Below are 14,339 nucleotides of genomic sequence, written 5' to 3'. Positions count from 1 at the left end.
ATTTCATAACAGTAATAGTATAAGAAATTAGAAATGTCAAATCACTTATTCCATTTCTACTGTTATTCAGTTGATGGTGCCATACCAAAAATGTATTTTTTTTCCAATTTCTAGATCTTCAAATCTTGAACTCTTAGCACTTTGTAGAAATTTCAGATTAAAAACCATTTAAAATGTCCCTTTATTTGGAAAGTCAATACTAATGACACTGATTCATCCCAAATAATGAGGGACTGTATGACTATGATGTCCTTGTTGATATATCTTAAGAATAAGGGTAATGCTTTTATATATTTATTTTAGTTTTACAAAACTGTGAAATCGTTCGATTCTTTACAACTAACTGCTTCTGTAAATGGTCTTTTTTCTGTCATTTCCCCCATAATTGCTCCCATTTATTGATAAGTACTATATTAAAATCAGAAAGCTAAGTATACACGTTTTACCTCCTCATATCATACATGAGAACAATTAGCAGTGTCTTTGTGCATTATCAGGAAAGACACTAAGATAAAGTTGAAAGAAAAAAAAAAAAAAGAAAGCCCAATCTTTGGATTTAACTCATCTGAGTCCAAATCCACTTTGGCATTTTTTATCTTTAAGGCTTTGTGAAAGTTATTTAAACTTATGAGCCTCCGATTTTTTAATAATGTCACTATTCGGTTTTGTGAGAGTTGTATAAGATACATGCAGAGTTCCTGGCCTACTATCAGACCCAAATAGTTAGTAAGTGAATGGTAATTCCCACTTTTTCCTCAGACCTTACTTCTGAGCCTTGTGTCTGCTTTTTAAAGAGCCATTATATAGGCGCATGCCTCCTGCATTTAGAGAAAGCAGAGGACATTTGGAGTACTCAGGGATTTAGGACTTCTGCATTCAGCTTTTGCCTACTCTGTGCTCTTTTAAGTACAAAGTGGACCCTGACTGTGGAGGCCAAGAAAAACAAGGCTGTACCCACCTCGAGTTTAGCCCTGACGTAAGTACAACAATCTTGACAAAGCAAAAGCTGGCACCTTGCACCCCCTCTCCACCTGCTCCCCTCCCCTCAGTAGTATGTGTGATATTCCTCAGCCACCTCTGGCTGCCCTAAAAGAAAAGCGAGTAGTTAACTTGCAGAGATCACAATCCTGAAAGACAGGAGTCTCCCTTGGTTTACAAATGTCCTAGAGATTTAACAATAGCCCAATTTCCAGAGGCAAATAACTCAGTTCCCCAAGCCCTAAAGTCACCCTCCCCACCATAAACTGAAGGAGGCTGAGGCAGAAGGAAATGGAAATAAAGTTAGATTTCTTCTAAACCCAAATCTCACTAACAAGGACACTTGATAGGAGAAGTGTGAAACTTTATCTCTAAACCTCCAAGATATTGTCAGCGATCATTCCCAAGCATATGACCCACTGATATATATCTAAAGGGTCTCACGAGAAGATTTTTATTACTAGTAATAAATAACCTTTTTCCCAGTAATAGCTAGCCCCTCAAGGTCCTGGAGGCCTTGCTTCCAAAATTCCTTAGAGACTTACATCATCCCCTTTGTCCTCACCCACTGTGGAGTCCACCCCTACTCTGCCTTCAAAAACTCTGACTGTAATCTGGTTCGGGGTCCAAGTCCCTACTCTGCTGTGTCGGGTATACTTGGGCCCAAGCTTAAGCTTGTCAAATAAACCCTCGTGTGATTGCATTGGTGCTTGACTCCTTGGTGGTCTCTCGGATGCAAAAACTCGGGCATAACATGATCTTGGATATAAGACAGTATATTTAAAAGCACCAGAGAACCTGGCCCTGAATATTTATCAGCTGAATCTTAAATAACAACCACTGGATTCCATAGAAAGAGGATTCTGCTAGCTTCCTGAACTTAGGAAAGATGCATGGCTGATCTGTGTGGTTTCCTAAGTCAGTAAAATGACATATGAGGCAATATCAAGCAGGGCATGTTAGAAATGCAAGGCACTGCTCCTTCTTCCGGAGCACCTAACAAATATCTGATCCATTATGAAGCTCCTTTCTTCTGGGATGGGGACTCAAAATTCTGTTCAACACGGCATTTGTGTTGGAGATGTAAGTTGATTGTTATTTGTCACTGCTTGGGTTATATATTTCTTTAACTCCCTTCCAATTTTTAATTGCACATTCTATGATTATTATTATAATGAGACCCATTCGTTATACGGCATTAGAGTTACATCCTTAAGCGTCAATCGAGTGCATATGGCTTTTTGTCCCAGCCTACTGTGCTTTTTCAGTCTTCTCTTTGCTCTATAAATATAAAGATTATTAGCCATAAAGCAGTCAAAATTTGGGGAATGGCTGCCAAAAATCATGATTAGTTTTATAATCAATGATCTATAGTCCTTCTTCTGGCAGTAATTAGACAAAATAATTCATGCTTGTGGAAATAATAAAACCATGTCTTATAAAGAGGAAAAAAATACCTATTTTTTTTCTCCATAGAAGAATAACATTCAAGTAACTGAAACAGTGGTATGAAATCACTGTGATATAAAATTTAACAAGGACAAGGACTTCTCAGAATTCATCCTTATCTTTTACCCACTATAGTTTATAACTTTATCATTTAAGCTATCATTCTGTAGAATCTTCTTAAGTTGTAGGTTTTGGATCAGAATCATCAGGAGAGGTGAATATTGGGTTCCCGGAGATCAGTCTGCCTTGTTTCTATCCAGTGTACAGATCTCTGGATTCTAACAACTATCTCGTGTGTCTATCATGACAGTACCATTGAAAATATTTGCATTACCCTAAAAGTTTTCCATGTTTCAAATATTTATTCCCCCAGTCCCTGGGAATCACTGATATTTTTACTGTTTCTATAGTTCTGCCTCTTCTAGAATGCTAAATATTTGGAATCAGATATCAGACTATCTTCTTTATTCAATATTTATTTAATATGCATTGAAAGTTCTAGATCATTTTGTGACTTGATATATCATTTTATTATCAGACTTGATATATCAGATGTATCATGTTCAACTATATGAATGTACCACAGTTTCCTTATGCATTCACCAACTGAAGGATAGCTTGGTTGCTTCAATTTAAGCAATTGTGATTAAATCTGCTATAAAAATGTAATCAGGTTTTTGTGTGTATATAACTTTTGAAATAATTTGGATAAATACCTAAGATCATACCTGCTGGATCATATGATAGTCTAGTTTTATAAGAAACTACCAAACTGTCTTCTGAAGTGATGGCACTGTTTTGCATTTTTATTAGCAATGAATGAAAGTTCCTGCTTGCTGCTTCACATCCTTCTTAGCATTTGGTATTGTCAGAATTTGGATTTTAGTCACACTAATCAGTATGTAGCAGTACTCATTTTCTTTCAATTCACAACTCTCTAATAAAAAATGATGCTGAGCATCTTTTCATAGACTTATTTGTGATCTATGTACCTTCTTCACTGAAGTATGTGTTTTTTTTTAAGACTTTATTTATTTATTTATTTGATAGAGAGAGTTCACAAGTAGACAGAGAGGCAGGCGGAGATGGTGGGGGGTGGGAAGCAGGCTCCCAACTGAGCAGAGAGTCTGACATGGGCCTTTATCCCAGGACCTCAGGACCATGACCTGAGCTGAAGGCAGAGTCCCAACCCACTGAGCCACCCAGGCGCCCTCTTTTTTTTTTTTTTTAAGTTGGATTGTATATTTCTTTAATGTTGAGTTTTAAGAGTCTTTGTGTATATTAGATCCAAATTCTTTATCAGATATATGTTTTCAAATATTTTCTCCTATATTGTGCATATCTTTTCATTGCCTTAATAGTGCCTTTGCAGAGCAGATAATTTTAATTTTAATGGAGTCCAACTTACTTTCTTTTTCATGGATTTTACTTTTTATGTTGTATCTGAAAACAAATCATCTAGAGCTGAAGGTTACCTAGATATTCTGTATTATTTTTCTAGAAGTTGTATTGGTTTGCATTTTTAAATTTAGGAATGATGTATTTCTAGCTAATTTTTGTAAAAGGTATAAAATCTATGCCTTTGATTTTTTTATTTTATTTTAATAGTATTAGTGTTGTTTGTTTGCTTTTTTTCCTTGACTAGTCTGGATAGAGTGTGATCAATTTTATTTATCTTTTCAAAGAACATGATTTTGGTTTTATTGACTTTCTCTATAGTTTTCATATTTTCAATTACACTTTGTTCTCCCTTAATTTGTATTATTTTCTTCTGTTTGCTATAAGCTTCATTTTTTTCTCTTGTGTTCTAAGATAGCAGCTTAGTTTGTTAGTTTCAGATCTTTTATCTTGTCTAGTAAATGAATTTAATGCTAAAAATTTCTTTCTAATAACTGTTTTGCTATATTCTACAACTTTTGATGCATTTTGTTTCCATTTTCATTTAATTCAGCCTTTAAAATATTTATCTTGAGCTGCCTTGACTCATATGTTATTTATAAGTGTGTTGTTTCATCTCAAACTATCTGGGGATTTTTCTCACTATCTTTCTGTCTTTGATTTCTAGGTTAACTCCAGTGTAGCTAGAGAAAATACATTGTATGATTTTTGTGTTTTTAAATATGTTATGATGTGCCTTCTTGACCCAGAACATGGTTTGTCTTGGAGAATACTTCACGTGAACTTGAGAGAAATGGGTATCCCACTCTTGTTGGATGGGTAATCTATAAATACCAATTAAATCAAGTTGATTGATAGTGATTTTGGGGTCAAGTGTATCCTTTTTTACATTTTCTACTTGCTGGGTCTGAACTACTGTAATGGGCACGGAAGTATCTAATTATAATAGTGTCTGTTTCCCTTTAGGGTTCTATCATATTTGTCTCTTGTATTTTGACACCCTGTTGTTATGTACATACATGTTAAGAATTCTGTGTCGTCTTGGAAAATGGAGCCCTTTATCATTATGTAATTACCCTCTTAATTTCTGATAATTTTCCTTGTTTTGAAATGTGCCTTGTCTAAAACTAATATTGCTTCCCCCAATCTCTTTTGATTGGTGTTAGCATGGTAACTCTTTCTTCTTCCTTTTACTTTGACCTGATGTGTCTTTATGTATTTTTTTTCACTTTAACAAACTCTGTCTTTTAACTGATATGTTTAGATTATTCACATTTAAAGTGATTATTAATATGCCTGAATTAAAATATAGTATGTTTATATCAGTTTCTCATCCTCGTGATTGTTTTTTGCTTATTTTTGTATTTTCCTCTCTTTTTCTGCCTTCTCTGATTTTAATTGGGCACTTATATATTATTCCATTTTCTTTCCTCTCTTAGTAATAAGGATTATACTTCTTTTAAAATGTTTTTAGTGGTATCCAGAGGGTTTGCAATTATATATTTTCAACTATTCTGAGTCTACTTTCAATTAACATTATATAATCTCATGGGTAGTACAGGTACTTATAATAGAGTATTATTCCCAATCCCTCCTTCTACCCTTTATAATATTGCTGTAATTTATTTCACTTATCCATGTATTAAAATCATGCAATACATCTTTGCTATTATTTGAAAAAATATTTTTAAAAATCTCTTTGATGAATTGAGAATAAGAAAAATTAAAGATTTCATTTTAACCTTTATTTATTCCTTCTCTGAACTCTTCCTTCTCTGATATAGATGTTTCTGATCATATCATTTTCCTTCTTGAAAAACTTGTTGTAAGATTTTTTAAAGATCATATGTGCTGAATTCACTCAATTTTTGTTTGTCTCAAGATGCTTTTATTTTTGAGTCACTTTTGAAAGGTGATTTCACTGTAATATAGAAGTTGAACTGGTATTTGTTATGACTGTTGTATTTCTTTCCACACATTAAGTATATCACTCCAACTTCCTGCTTGCATCGTTTCTTATGAGTCCACTATTATCTTCCTTGTTCCTCTATAGGTAAAGTGTTTTATTCTTCTGGCTTCATTCAAGATTTTCTCTTTGTCTTCAGTTTTCTGTTGTTTGAATTTGATTTGCCTGAATGCAGTTGTTGTTGTTGTTTTTTAATTTATTCCAGTTGAATTTCATTTGTAAAAACCAAACAAGACATGATATGTTGAGTAATAGGATATAATGGGTAAAAATAGAGCTTAAGTGTAAGATTTTTTGTTAATCTTGCTAGGAAATGGGCTCTGTTTCTTCTGAGAACTCTCAGGTCATATTTCAAATGGTTACTTTTCTCTTACCCTGTCAGAAATGCAAGTGGATTTTTCTTGACTCTTCTTATGATAACCTGCTAGAATTCCTTGATTCAAAGCTTATAAAAGTATAAGGTTTCCTCTAAGACTGGGCCTTGGGAGTTTCTCACTTTCAAGCCAATTCACACTCAACATCCAGCAATTGGTGGAAGTTACCATTTAAATGAGCTATCAGTTTATGTTCCCAGAGACATCTGCTTCAGGTCTGCTGGTCTTATCTATGTTTCTCTGTATTTTCCTGTATCTCCAGATGTCTCAGTGGCTGTTTGCCCTTTGACCATAATTTCTGAAGGATCAAGAAAATCATTGATTTTCAGTTTAGATTTTTTTTTTCTTATTTTAAGGATGGAGGTGGTGATTTTTACGCTTTTTATATGCCACAGTTGAAATGAGAAATCTGTTGGATTTGTTTTTAATAGAATGTCTAGTATTTGATGGTTGGTTCTGCACTTTATGGACTAATGTCCATCATTAAAAGTTTGGTTACAATATGTTTATTATGTATATCCACCTCATTAAATACTACAAGGTTTTAAAAAAAAGAAAGAGGATAGTTCTAATTACTGGTATAGGGCAAAGAAAAGTGATCTACAGGATAAACTGTTTTATAAAAAGTAATTTTCAGAAAATTATGTAGTAAATAACAATTTATATAACATAGGGGGAATAAGAATTCATCTTCATGTTTGCTTATATAAACATAAATAATCTTGAGATATCCAAGAAAATATTAGAAATACTTATTTATAGGAAGCGAGGATTAAGATGATGAGAGAGACAGAAGGAACAGGGAATGAGGTGGGAATTAGACAATTCAACATTTTAAACAATGTCTTTACTTTTGGACCTTGTAATTGTATTATGCTCTCATACACACATATGCATGCACACACACAGGCACACACAAATATTCCCTTGAAGATTTCTTTTTCATTTATAAACTTTGGGAAAGTTAACATTGGTTTATAAAGTTAATAATAATGATGAAAGTGTCCTACAGAAGAATATGAGGCTTTTGACATTCCTTATCAACTCTAATCTCTGTTATCTGGGGTCCCACCATACGCTTGGCCTGGCTTGAATCAGAGACACAAAATAAAGTCTATTTGCCTGAATACTGTAGATTGTTTACAGATGGGAGGATACTTGTAGTTTTAGTACAGATGAATTTGAAATAGCTACTTCCATATATCAGAGTTTCTTTGTTTTATCTTGTTTACCAAATAACAGTATTTTACAGGCCGGGAACTAGGATTAGAAGCCCTTTTACCTTAATTGCACTCTCTTGGGTAGATAGTGAGAAAAGTCATTTCTTCCATATAATCCAAACAAACAGTGTTCAACAAATTATCAAAATAGTCTGAATACCCATTAGTCTATTTTACTCTTCTCTGACCTTAAGGTTCTTAGTTCAATCTTGAATAAATTTGCTTCTGGATCTCTTAGGTTAAGGTTGAAAAGGAGAAGGAAATGTTCACTTTTTAAATGGTCCACAGTAGTCATCATGAGAATTTTTTTTTAAGGCACAATTTCCTAAAACTGTTGATATAGTTTCAGATAAGAAAATGTTTGGGACACAGTGGAAGTGCTTCCAGCACCAAATCCCCTGCCACTGGAGCTTGCCACATTGCCTGAAAGAGTCTATCAGCCACTTAAAGTGAGAATGGCAAGTAATTTCTGTCTCATTGTCAAATTAGATCCATTGTGAGTGGCTACAACTAGCAGTGCTGAGACAGATGTTGATACAACACCTTGACTTTAAGATGCGTAAAGTCAGAGTGCTGTGATCCATTAGTGATACCTGTTGTAGGTGAGAGAAGGCATGGTGGAAGAAAAGCCAGGCATCTACCAGTGAAGTTCACAACACTAAGAAGCTCAGCTTTGCCAACTTTATACATATTAGCAACTGTTACTAAAATATAAACGTTATAAAATGTGTACAAACTAACCATTATTTATTGAGTACTAATTGTATTCCAGGCACTGTGCTAAGAAATTAAAAGGCACTTAGTTAATCTAATCATTACCAGAGCCCTGTGAGATATTGTCCCCATCTAGTTTATCCACAATGAAATTATTTTCTCTTTAAAATGCCAATCTTGGGGTGCCTGGGTGGCTCAGTGGGTTAAAGCCTCTGCCTTTGGCTCAAGTCATGATCCCAGGGTCCTGGGATCAAGTCCGCATCAAGCTTTCTGCTCAGCAGGGAGCCTGCTTCCTCCTCTCTTTCTGCCTGCCTCTCTGCCTACTTGTGATCTCTGTCGGTCAAATAAATAAATAAAATCTTTAAAATAAAATAAAATGCCAGTCTCAGGGCACCTGAGTGGTGCAGTCAGTTAAGCATCTGTCTCTTAATTTCAGCTTAGACATGATCTCAGGGTCATGAGATCGAGCCACATCTGTCTCGTGCTCAGCGCAGAGTCTCTTAAGATTCTCTTCCTCTCCCACAGCACCCCTTCCAAATCAATCAATCAATCAATCTTTTTTTTTTTAATGCTAGTCTTAACAATCATTTTCATTTAAAACTTTTTTTTTAAACAGGAAAGTAGTTAACTGCAACAGTGTTAATCCTGTTTAAGATATAATTGTTCTTAAATGTATATAGACACAACTACTCTATGTTTCAATAAGTTTACTAAATGTGTTATATAATGTTTACAGAGTATCTGAATTATCCAACCTACTTTTCAGAATTTAGTAAATTTTCATGATTTTTGTACACTCTAAAACAGTATTTTATTGAGACAAATTTACAGTATTTTAACAAGAAATTTGAAATTAAATATTTTTACTATAATATTGGTTTAAATAATATTTGTACTGATGAAAGAAATCAACACACTAACTAAATAGAAGCAAAAAAAAAAAAGAAATGGGAAACAAAAAGCTAACTATGAAGGAAAGGTGTCTCAAAATCTGCAATAGAATATGTACATCTCTCTTGGTTGTTTAGAAGAATCCCCACCATAACCTTTATTCCATTAAAAAGGGTAAGTATTATGACATAGGACAGGTGGTGTGTTAATGTCTTTGATCATACAATAAGCTAAATTTCCATTGCAGAAGAAACTATTGGAAATGTAATGAAAACATAATGAAGTCAACATTCTTGCTTACCGAGTGGGACTTTGCAGAACAGTTAATTGAATGTCAGTGTAAAATGTTGACAGACAGAGAACAGAATGGAGGGAAAGACTTTAAGGGAGAATGATTTTTATCTAAGCATTTATATTTTCAAAAGTAGTTTTCACCATCTGGATATTTGCAGTCATGTAGATAAAACATATAGTTGGATGAGCTTTTGGTTTTAGCCTAGATTTTCCTGTATCCTCTATGGTACTTAGACAGAATTGGACACTCAATAGGCAGTCAATAAATACTCACTGATTAATATTTGCTATCCTCTACAACGAATCACAGGTTCTCTCTGAAACTGAATCTGTGTTGAAAATTGGGACATAAAACGTCAGCCTGCTTTTCTCTTTTCATTTCTTTTACATGTTTGAAAATAGAGGGGTTTCACCAGTTTTGAGTTTTATTTAGATATAATCATATACATAAAATTCATCATTTTAAATACATAACGAAATGTTTTCTTATTCCATTCACAACCACCACTGCAGGCATCAGCTTTTGAGTGTTTCGTTTCCCTCGAAAGAGACCCCACACCCAGGAGCAGTCAAACTTGATTCCTCCCTATGCTCCACCATTGTCCGTCCTAGGCAACTACCAATCTACTTTCTGTGTGCGTAAATTTGCCTCTTTTTGATATTTCATATGAAAGGAATCATAAAGACTGTGGCCTTTGTGACTATCGTTCACTGCATAGTATTTCAATGTTCCTCCACGTTATAGCTTGTATCATTTACTTGTTTTGCCAAATAGTATCCCCCTGTATGAATATACCATATTTTATTTGTTCATCAGCTGATAGATGTTTTGGGCTATTATGAATGCTGCTGTAAACATTGGCATACAAGTTTTTGTGTGAATGTATACTTTCACCTTCCTGGATATATTCTCAGGAGTATAATTGCTGAGTCTTATGGAAACTATATTAAACCTCTTCAGAAACTACTAGAGAGTTTTCCAAAGGAGATACACTATTTTAAAATCCCACCAGTAGTATGTGAGGGTTCTAATTTCTGCAGTAGTATAGTATGTGCCTGGAGACTTTTTTTCCTACAAGTAGAGGCTGAGTGGGGCAAGAGAGACCCAATCTTCTAAGACTGTTTTGTTTGTCTGGTGTTAAAACTTCTGTAATATGGGACTGGCAGAGGATGAGAAAGTCCAGAAGTCTGCCCTTTCTGGGGTGAAACCATAGCCCCAGACTGGGAACTGTGAGAAAGGGAACTCCTGTCTTCTTGGCTATACATCCTGGAAGCAGAGTTTCTAGAACACAGGTGGGTGAAGGGAAGGAGTGGCCCAAATGCCATAGACTCTCCCTATTATTACCAAGATTAAATAGACTTTCTTTAATAGATGTCTCCATTCTCTATGTGTCTTTAAGATAATTTCCAGGGACTTTGAATGATTTTTTCCTTTGTATATATAGTTTTAACTTTCTTTAATAGATGTCTCCATTCTCTATGTGTCTTTAAGATAATTTCCAGGGACTTTGAATGATTTTTTTCCTTTGTATATATAGTTTCAACAGTTAAATTGTTCTGTGCAGAACAACTGTGAAAGTCTTTACTCATCTACTTTGGACGTTCTCCCTACCTTCATTCTTTTAAGTCACTGTTTCCTCTTCTGATACTTTTCACTGGAAGTAGTTTCTCCAAACTTGTTGTCTATCACTTAATGAGCTACCATATATGATGTTTATACCTCACTGACTTCTCATCGGAAACAATAGAGCCTAGAAAAGATTCAGTAAAGCATTATATATCAAGTGGAAACACTATTCAAAAGGAAGGTGTATAATGACATTTTTAGAAAAAAAGAAAAGTGAAAGTTTTTGTTTTTTGTTTTTAGGTTTTTGCCAGCATACCTGCATTTCAATAAGTAATGAGTTTTTCTGGCTGAAGGGAAATAACAGTAGATGGAAACTCAGATCTTTTGTAGTGAATGAAAACCATTCGAAATAGGAAATACATAGCAAATGGTAGGAATATATCTTCATTTCTTTAAAATACATGTGACATGTAAGCAAAACTTATAGCATTACCTTAAGAGGCTAAGAATATATATATATATGTGTCATATGTGACACATATGATCACATTAGCATGAAGTGTGGAGCAGAGGTAAATGTACGTACAATATTGCAAGATTTTTACATTTTATGTGAAGTTCTATAATATTAATTCCAAAGGGACCATGAGGAGTTAACAAGGAATAGGGAAATTCCTAGCACAAACACTAAAATATTCATGCAAAGAAATGTAACTAAAAAGCCAACTGATAAATAAATTACAAATTCAAAAGCTTCCAAATAATAAAAAAAAGATAAAAGGAAAGAGAAACAATAAACAAAGGGGATAAACAGAAAGCAAAAGTTTATAAACCTAAATCACATATTAGTATTACATTATATATTAATGGAACGAACACACAAATAAAAGGTGGAAAATATCAGAATGGATAAAATACAAGTTCCAACTCTAAACTGTCTATAAGATTGCACTTTCAATATAAAGACATTTAGAGGTTGAAAATAACTGGATGGAAAAAGGTAATGTAGAAATTGTGTAAGCATAAGAAGATTAGAATGGTTATGTTAATATTAATTAAAATAGACTTCAAGACCAAGTAACTTGTATGATTAAAGCAAAAGAGGGATATTTCATAAAAATTAAATGGTCAATTTGTCAGAAAGACAAGATAGTAAGTATCTGTTTCATAAGAAAATTTCAAAATTGTTTAGCAGAAATAAATGAAGACATAGATAATCCAAGAATCATGCTAGAAAAATCCCTTCTTTCTGCAACTAAGAACTTCTAAGGAGAAAGGTTCTAAACATCTCCGTCAACCACCAGAATCAATATTCACAGAACACCATATTCAACAATTGCACATATATACTTTTTGAGGCACACATGGCAAATTCACAGGATAGACACTATGCTGAGCCACAAAACAAATCTAAATCAAATTTTTAAAAAATTGACCTCAAATTATGTTTTCTAACCATAATACCATTAAGCCTAAATTTTATAACAAAATATTTCTAAAACCTCAAATATTTGGATATTAAAGTATATACTTTAAATAACCCACAGGTCAAATAAAAATTCACACAAGAAATTTAAAAAGTATTTTTGACTGAATGAGAATGAAAATACAACAATAATATTTACAGAATCCAGCTAAAAATACTTTGCAGAAAATATTTAGCTTTAAATGCTTATATTAAAAAAAAAAAGATTTATGTTCTAAAATTCCACTATAAAAGCTAGGGGGGAGAAAAAACAACAAAGAAATCTAAAATGATAAAAGGAAATAAGGACAGAAACCAAAATAGAAAATAATAATAATAGCCTGTATAATTTTATTATCATAAACCAACAAAGACATTTTTTGAAAGATTTCATTTGTTTGAGCGTAAGAGAGAGCTTGAGCGGGGGAAGGGGAGGTGGAGGGGCAAAGAGAATCTCCAAGCAGACTCCACACTTAGTGTGGAGCTCAGTGAGGGGCTCGATCTCACAACCCTGAGATTATGACATGAGCCAAAACTAAGAGTCAGATGCTTAACCAACTAAGCCACCCAGGTGTACCCCCCTAAACAAACACATTTTTTAGAAAAAGAAAATTGCAGAATAAAATTCCTCATGCATATCAAAGCAAAATTACTTAATGACATATTAGCAATAAAGGCAGTAAGATCACACAATAAAGGCAGAAATGAATATCAAGAATACATGTCCTTAAGGAACAGACAGTAATTTAAAGTTAACTCCAATGTCCTCTGCTCTCATTGGATCTGAGGCTTGGAGAGTATGTTTGGTAGAAAGTGTGATTGGATTTTACAAGCTGTTAAGACAGTAATTGTGAAAACTGAAATATTGGATATATTATTAATGGGAGGTATTGAATGTGGGATACTGAAAATGCCCTTCCAGAAAATGGGAGATTCTAGAGAAAAGCCTACAGGAGGATTAGGGAAATGATGATAGGATTTGTCATGATTAAATTAAAAAATTTTCTAAATGTTCTTCTAGTGGGTCTGGCCCAGCTTATCTGAAGTCAGTTTTTTAAGAAACTAATTCTGGAACTTTCTTATGGACAGGATATATATTTTAACGTGAGCACACAGACTCACATAAAATAGGTATTCAAATAGAAGAACATTAATAGATATTAATAATTTATTTTAAAAAATTTTCCCACATCGGGGCACCTGGGTGGCTCAGTGGGTTAAAGCCTCTGCCTTCGGCTCAGGTCATGGTCTCAGGGTCCTGTGATCAAGCCCCGCATCGGGCTCTCTGCTCAGCAGGGAGCCTGCTTCCTCCTCTCTCTCTGCCTGCCTCTCTGCCTACTTGTGATCTCTCTCTGTCAAATATATGAATAAAATCTTTAAAAATTTTTTTTTCCCACATCATGACTCTCAGGGACCTGAACATGTGAAAGGATATAACGTAGGATGGATACCCCAAAGTTTCCTGGTGAAATTTGTCTGAAAAACAGAGAGTAAATGAATACCTGTAAGGAGTTCAGAATTTTAAATTATGTCCCCATTTCCTGAAAATTTCTGGTTTGGGGGCACCTGGGTGGCTTAGTCAGTAAGCTTAAGCATCTGACTTTTGGTTTTGGCTCAGGTCATGATATTAGGGTCCTAGCATTGAAACCTGCTTCAGGCTCTGCACTCTGCACAGTTTGCTTGTCCCTCTTCCTTTCCACCTGCTCTTCCCCCCTTTCTTTCTCTCTAAAATAAATAAGTAAAATCTTTGAAAATAAAAGCATAAAAAAATGAAATCTCTGGTTTTATTCTAAGAGACTCTGCTTTCTAATCATTATTTTCTATTAATATATAAAGAGTAATATTTTTACTTTATTTATTAATTAAAAAATTCTCTCACCGGATCTTCAAGTAAAGTGCAATTTCAGGATGCTGTCCCATTTTCATCTGGTGACATACCTGGACAGCTGCCACTCTTCCACATGCTTCTAGGAGTGTTTATACATTGTCTTAGAAACTCCTGAAACAATGCCCAGATATTTCA

The sequence above is a fragment of the Meles meles genome, chromosome 11 (genome assembly GCF_922984935.1).
Source record: "Meles meles chromosome 11, mMelMel3.1 paternal haplotype, whole genome shotgun sequence".
NCBI classification, from domain to species: Eukaryota; Metazoa; Chordata; class Mammalia; order Carnivora; family Mustelidae; genus Meles; species Meles meles.
This window is presented reverse-complemented; position numbering follows the sequence as displayed.